Source organism: Humulus lupulus, chromosome 6, assembly GCF_963169125.1.
Source record: "Humulus lupulus chromosome 6, drHumLupu1.1, whole genome shotgun sequence".
Lineage (NCBI taxonomy): Eukaryota > Viridiplantae > Streptophyta > Magnoliopsida > Rosales > Cannabaceae > Humulus > Humulus lupulus.
In genome coordinates, this window is record NC_084798.1 from 166,870,963 (window position 1) to 166,878,056 (window position 7,094).

Below are 7,094 nucleotides of genomic sequence, written 5' to 3' on the forward strand. Positions count from 1 at the left end.
GGTTCCATCTTGAGAGTAAGTTACTAGACCTGAAGGATGATGGGAGCCTTCTTTTATGTTTCTCTTTTATTTTTATTTTTTGGGCACTTTGAGCTTTTTGTATTTTGATATTTTAGGCCGAGATAATTTCCTTTGGGCTTTTCCACAAGGTTGTTTTTATCTTCAATATAATTTACATATTTTGATATATGTTTCAACTTGTTATATCTAATCTTTTTTGTTCACTCCTCTTTTCTATCAAGTGTTTATGTTTATGAACCTTCAAAGTTTGTATACATCCAAATAGTTATATGGGTAATTTTAGATCAAGATATTTTGCCTGATGTCTTGCCCAGTTATTTTCAAGTCGATGACCTAGTTATTTCCCAGAGTTTGATCGCCTAGTTGCGTATACCTGTTAGGGATCAAGCCTTGGACCTAGTTTAATTCTAGGATTTTTGTACCTAGTTAAATTCTAGGATTTTGTTTGTTATGCTTTGAATTTTCTTAACTTAGTTCGTATTCGGAATTTCTTTGAAAACTCGAGCTTTAAAAAGTCGTAGAGTAATCAATTTTTCAAATTCCAAGTTGCCAAAACTTTAGCCTAAATTTATCGAATGTCACTGTTCGAGGGTTATATTTCCCCCAAGCGATCAGAATTTATATATATTCTAGATCCCTTTTACATAATAAACTCATGCTAAATTACAAGAATAAATTAAAACATTTTCTACCACGTTTAAAGTACGTGGTTGTAGAAATTTATGTACGCAAGTATACACAATCGTAACAAGTAATAAAAAAGTAAGTTGAGTATGGTTCCCACGAGGACTGATACTAATTACTAAAACTTAATCTTTATTTCTAATTGATTGACCAATAATAAATTCCAAATTTATAAAACTAAAACACTAAAACAATAAAATAGAACAATGGAGAACTCAATGCTAAATATTAATTTAATGAATTAAGGATTAGGGTTATTAATTTCATCAGCTATCCACCTATGTCTTTCTAATGTGAATTTAAAAATTCATATCTCTATTGTGATAGTGGATTACAATTGTAAATTATATTCTTACTAGGACTTATAATTCTCTACAAGCAATCTCCTACATCTCTGTGGTAAACTAACATATTGCAGGCATTAAACACGTAATCCCTAAGCTACACAAATCATACAGGTACTCTCGTCTAATATAAATCTATGATTACTATGTCATATATCCTTCACTTCTCAAATCTCAGGTTAAAATCATATAAATCATGCAAATGGTGATCAAACATTGACAAGAATTAAACACAAGTCAAGCAATTCACAATATTGATAGGAAATTCATAAAAACTGCATTAGATAATCATAAGGTTTCAAGAAGAATCCATTAACACCCTAAAAAGAAAATTACTTCATGGAAAAGAATAGAAAGAGAAGAAAGAGAGAGAAAGAGAGGAGTAAGAGATGAGAGAAGAGAGAGAGATCTAAAATAATCTAAAACATTATTTTTATAGTGATAAGGTTGTGAAAAGAATTTTTTAGATGTTTCCACTCGTTACTTCATAATGCTCCAAAATATCTTTATTTGAATTTCAAATCCCATAACTCTAGCTAGCGTAATCTTATAGCTCAAATATCACCAAGTAAACATCCAAATTTGACTTTTCTTATTAAATAAGCTTTCGTTGGTCTTTGAATATGATTTTCAATGCCACCAAGAACACATAAATCGAATATTTGAGTCGGAAGATATGGTCAAAATACTGAAACTATCTCAAATTAAAAATATATCATATTTTTCCAACAATTTAAATTTGAATTCTCCTTTATGTTCTCCAATCAATTCAAATAAATATCTTCTATTGTTTTTCTCTTGATTGAAGATAATATTTCAAATAAATTTTGAAATATATCTCAAATATCCATGTAACAAATAACAACCTAAAAAATACAACAACCACACATAAAAAGAACTAAAATTATAAAATAATAATAATAATAATAATAAAACTAAAACTAAAAAGTATTAAAAATCTATCCTATCATATGTACCAACCCTTTATTATTCAAATTCGAACAAAATGAAACGACTTTTATACATAAGCCTTACAAAGAACAAAGCACATTAAATCTAACAAAAACTTCCTTTTACTAATAATACTTCTTGAGATGTAGAGCATTCCAAGTTCGTGGAACCAATTCTCCACTTAGCCGAACTAGTTACAAGGTTCCTTCCCGTAAGATCTCCATGATCTGATAGGGTCCTTCCCAGTTTGGTTCCAGTACATTGTCTTTTGGATCTTTGTTAGCTAGAAACACCCTTCGGAGCACCAAATGTCCTAGCTCTACTCTTCGTCCTTTGACCTTGGAATTGAAATAACGAGTTACTCTTTGCTGATAATAGGCAAGTTGCAACTGAGATTCTTCTCATCGCTCTTCAATTAGGTCCAGGGATGATCTTGGTTGAAGGTCATTCGCCTATGTGACATCACTAGTGTAATGACCCAACTATTCTAGACTCTTGGACCATTAACGAAACTATACATACAAATTCTTACTAAAACTGACATTTGCGAAAATACCATAATTTTATTAGAAAACTTATAGAAATAAGAGTTACTTACATAAATACCAAGAAGGATATGGGATCCCATTGTTTGAAAAAAAAAACATAACATGATTTATAAAATAAAGGGATTACATAGTAAGTGCGGAAAATACATATAAAGACCATAAACAAATGACTACATCCTCGAAATCGAACTCTCGACTCCTTGACTCCATTCATCATCGATACACAATCTCCAAGCATCCACGAATCTTACCGCCACTACATCTATTTTCCTGCACATATAAACAAAAGGAATGAGCCTAATGCCCAGCAAGGAAAATCTAACATATAGTTCATAAACATAAATTTCATAATAAACATAAAGACATATCATAACACTTATTACATACACATACTATAATGGCCATTATTACTTGGGGTCCCATAGACTAAACAAGTCATATGCCCATGAGATTAGTGGGGTCCTACTAGCTAAGTAGGTCATATGCCCATAATCTATTTGGGGTCTTGTTAGTCATATGGGTCATATGCCCAAGCCTACAAACATATTTATCATAACACTTATCATAACATAAGAAACATAAGATAACATATAGAACATATAACATATGCATTTCTATCCTATTTTCCTTACCAAAGTTACCGGGATATGTGGACAGCGTTGGGACTTTGGAACACTCCTAATAACCATTATGAAAAAGAGTGAGTCTAATGAAGAAAAAGAGATGAAAAGGAATGGGAAGACTAAACCATTGAGAAACATACTTACCGAAACTTATGTGCTCAAGAACTTAGATTTCCTAACCAAAATAAGAATGGGTTAGAAGACTGAGTAGAAGGCTATGAGAAAGAAAATAAAATAAAACCAATGAACTAGAGTTTTGGGTTACCTTAAAGACTTGTAAGACCAATCTACACCACAAACCGAAATACTATAGAACCTTACTTCCCAAAGTGTTTGATAAGCTTATGAGGATCAAGCTTATGATTTCCCCAAACCAGGAGTTTACACTCTCACACTAACTTAGCACTTGCAGCCTCTGAACTTAGAGCCTTGACTAAGCCTTCAACGTATTCAAAGCTATTGACTGACCTTATAGCATTCAAACTTTTACCCTTATTAAATTAAATCCTCAAAATACTTAATCCTTAATCGCCCATTCATAACATGTGCTTAAAATCCTATTGGTCCTTATCTAAACCTTATAGTATAATAGATATTATCCTTAATATCAGTAATATAATCAAACCTTAGGTTAACATTAATATTCTTAAACTATAGGTTAAACTTAGAAAATCTATAAGTACTACTATGAGTGTCCAAATAATTCCCGGTCTGAACCAAAAATCCACAATTACAAAGATAATACTATACATACTATAATACTACTAAATAATTAGCTAAGTAAAGTTCTTGGACTCTACAACTAGAGCCTCAATTAGGAGCATAGCCTCACCTCCAAAACTCATAAAGAAGGGAGTATGCTTAGTGGAGGTGAGATGTGAGGTCTTGTATGCCCAGAGCGCTTGCGGGAGTTGTTAAAGCCAGAGCCCTTTAGCATCTTCTAGTCGCTTCTTTAAGCTCGCCTTTAGGGTTTTGTTTGCTGCTCGACTTGACCATTTTCTTGAGGGTATGCCACTGAAGAGAAACTTTTTATTATGCTGTATTTTCACAAAAAGTCCTGAATAGGTCGATGTCAAATTGAGTTCCATTATCAGTCATGTTCTTCTTTGGGGGTCCCAACAACATATTATACTTTTCACAACAAAATTTAGTACTCTCTTTGAGGTTATAGTCGCCAAGGGCTCGACCTCAACCAACTTAGTAAAATTATCGATTGCGACAACTGCATAACGTACTCCTCCTTTTCCAATAAGCAATGAGACGATTAGGTTAATTCCCCATATAACGAATGGCCAGGGTGAAGAAATCATAGCTCGCTCCATGGGTGCAGCTCGGGCAATGGTGGCAAAACGTTGGCATTTGCCACACTTGAGGACACTTGTGGCAAAACGTCAGCTGGATATAGGATCATAATTCTTGATCTGAACCAGGATAAGTTCTTGTGTTGTTTCTCTATTTCCTCTTTCACTATTAATTTGTTTATGCACTCATCACTGCATGTTATCTAATAAATCGTCACCCAAGTAGAGTCATTGACCTCAAAACACCCTATAGAAAACTGCTAACAAAAGTACGCAATTTAAAGCATATTAGAGTGTTTGGTTTCACAGCTTTTGCACATCAAAGGAAGGATAAATTGGATGCTAGAGCAATTAAGTGCATTTTCTTAGAATACCCATTAGGCACAAAGGGGTATAGACTATGTACCATGGAAAATGGAAAACCAAAGATTATTATATCTAGAGATGTTATTTTTAATGAGCATGAATTTCCTTATTTGAAACAAGAGAAGGGTAGTGCTTTGAATGAAGACCTTGCTGAACTTGAAATTAATTTGAGAAATCCTGAAAGTGAACCAGCTGTAAAAATCGAAGAGACTAGAGTTTTAACTGAAGAAAAACAAGCTGAAAATGAGCAGAATATTGATATACAAGACTATCATCTTGTCCGAGATAGAACTTGAAGGGTCATAAAACCCCGGGCTCGATTTGGAGAGGCAAATTTAATTGCGTGTGCATTGGCTGCTGTACAACCCGATGACATACCAGAACCATCATCATTTGAAGAAGCAATTTGAAGTAAACATGGGATGCAATGGCAGCAGGATGTGAGAGAAGAGAGATGGACTCTCTAATAAAGAACAAGACATGGGAATTAGTGACTAAGCCTAAAGAGAAAATGGTGGTTGATTGCAGATGGTTATAAAAAATAATAGAAGGAACCAGTCAAATTTAAAGCAAGATTGGTAGCAAAGGGATTCACTCAGGTGGAAGGAATAGATTACACTAATATATACTCTCCTGTGGTCAAGTAAAAGACTATTAGAATGATGCTTGTTGTTGTGGTTCAATTCAAGTTCGAGGTGGAACAATTAGATGTTAAAACAACATTCTTAAATGGTTTTCTTGATGAGGTGATCTATATGTCACAACCACCTGGATTTCATTTCAGGTGGAAGAAAAGGGAAGAGAACTTGTGTGCTTACTAAAATAGTCACTTTATGGTCTGAAACAATCGCCAAGGTAGTGGAATAAAAGGTTTAATACTTTTGTGCGTGATATAGGCTTCAAGAGATCATGTTATGATTCATGCCTTTACTATAGGGATTTGGAGTCATCAACTACAGTTTTCTTACTGCTGTATGTTGATGACATGTTTATATTGGGTAAAGACAAATCTGTGATCCGAGGGGTTAAAGACAAGCTGAAGGCAGAGTTCGAAATGAAAGATTTGGGGTCAGCTAGAAAGATTCTTGGTATTGAAATTTTAAGGCAGGAACAAGATGGAAATATTGTGTTAAGTCAAGCTAATTACATTGCTAGAGTTATAAAAGATTCAACACGTATGATGCAAAGGCTACAAATATACCACTTGCAAGTCATTTCAAATTATCTTTTGAGCAATGTCCGAAAGATGAAGATACAAGGAGTGAAATGGATAAAAATCCATATGCAATGGCTGTTGGGTGTCTCGTGTATATCATGGTGAGCACTAGACTTGATATAACTCATTCATTGAGTATTTTTAGTCGTTTCATGTCCAATCCTTGCATCGAGTATTGGAATGCCCTCAAGTGGATGTTGAGATATTTAAAAGGGACTGCTAAGTTTGGTTTGGTATATCAGAGATCTAATGGAGCATTGACTCTAAATGGCTATGTCGATGCAGACTTTGCTTCAAACAAACACAATAGAAGATCTACAACAAGCTATATGTTTTTGCTGAATAAGTATATGTTGGAAATCCCAATTGCAGCAAGTTGTGGCACTTTCTACCACTAAATCAAAGTTCATGGCTACTACAGAGGCTTTCAAAGAAGCAATTTGGTTACAAGGGATATTGCAGGAACTTAAGATGCTCAGAGAAAATGGAACAATTTTTTCAGACAACCAATCCTCAATCCATCTGAGTAAGAACCCTGTATACCATGACAAAAGTAAACACATTGACACACGGTTGTATTGGATTAGAGAAAAGATTAAGGATAAGATTTTGAAACTTGATAAAGTACCTACAGAAGAAAATCCTGCAGACTTAGGTACAAAAGTTCTTTCATTCAGTAATTTGGCACACTGTCGTGGCTTACTGAATATTGCAGCAGCTTGATGCATTAGAGTATCGCTTCACAAGTTTCAAAGGAGGGTTATTAGTTGAGCTTTAAGAATTAAGGTGGAATATGTGGAATTAATTCTACAAATCCCAACTCATCGTATAAAGGCCCAGTCCATAACATACAATTTAGACTTTTAGTTATTAAGGAGAATATATGCCCTTTACATATATATAAATAAATACATATATACGTGTATATGTATATATTCTTTTAAGAGAGCTTCAGGCGGTGGTTTTTTTTTTCTTTCGACTTTGGCAAGAAGAGCTTTTGACACCAGATTTTGTAAGAGTGAGTTTGAGTTGAGAGAGAG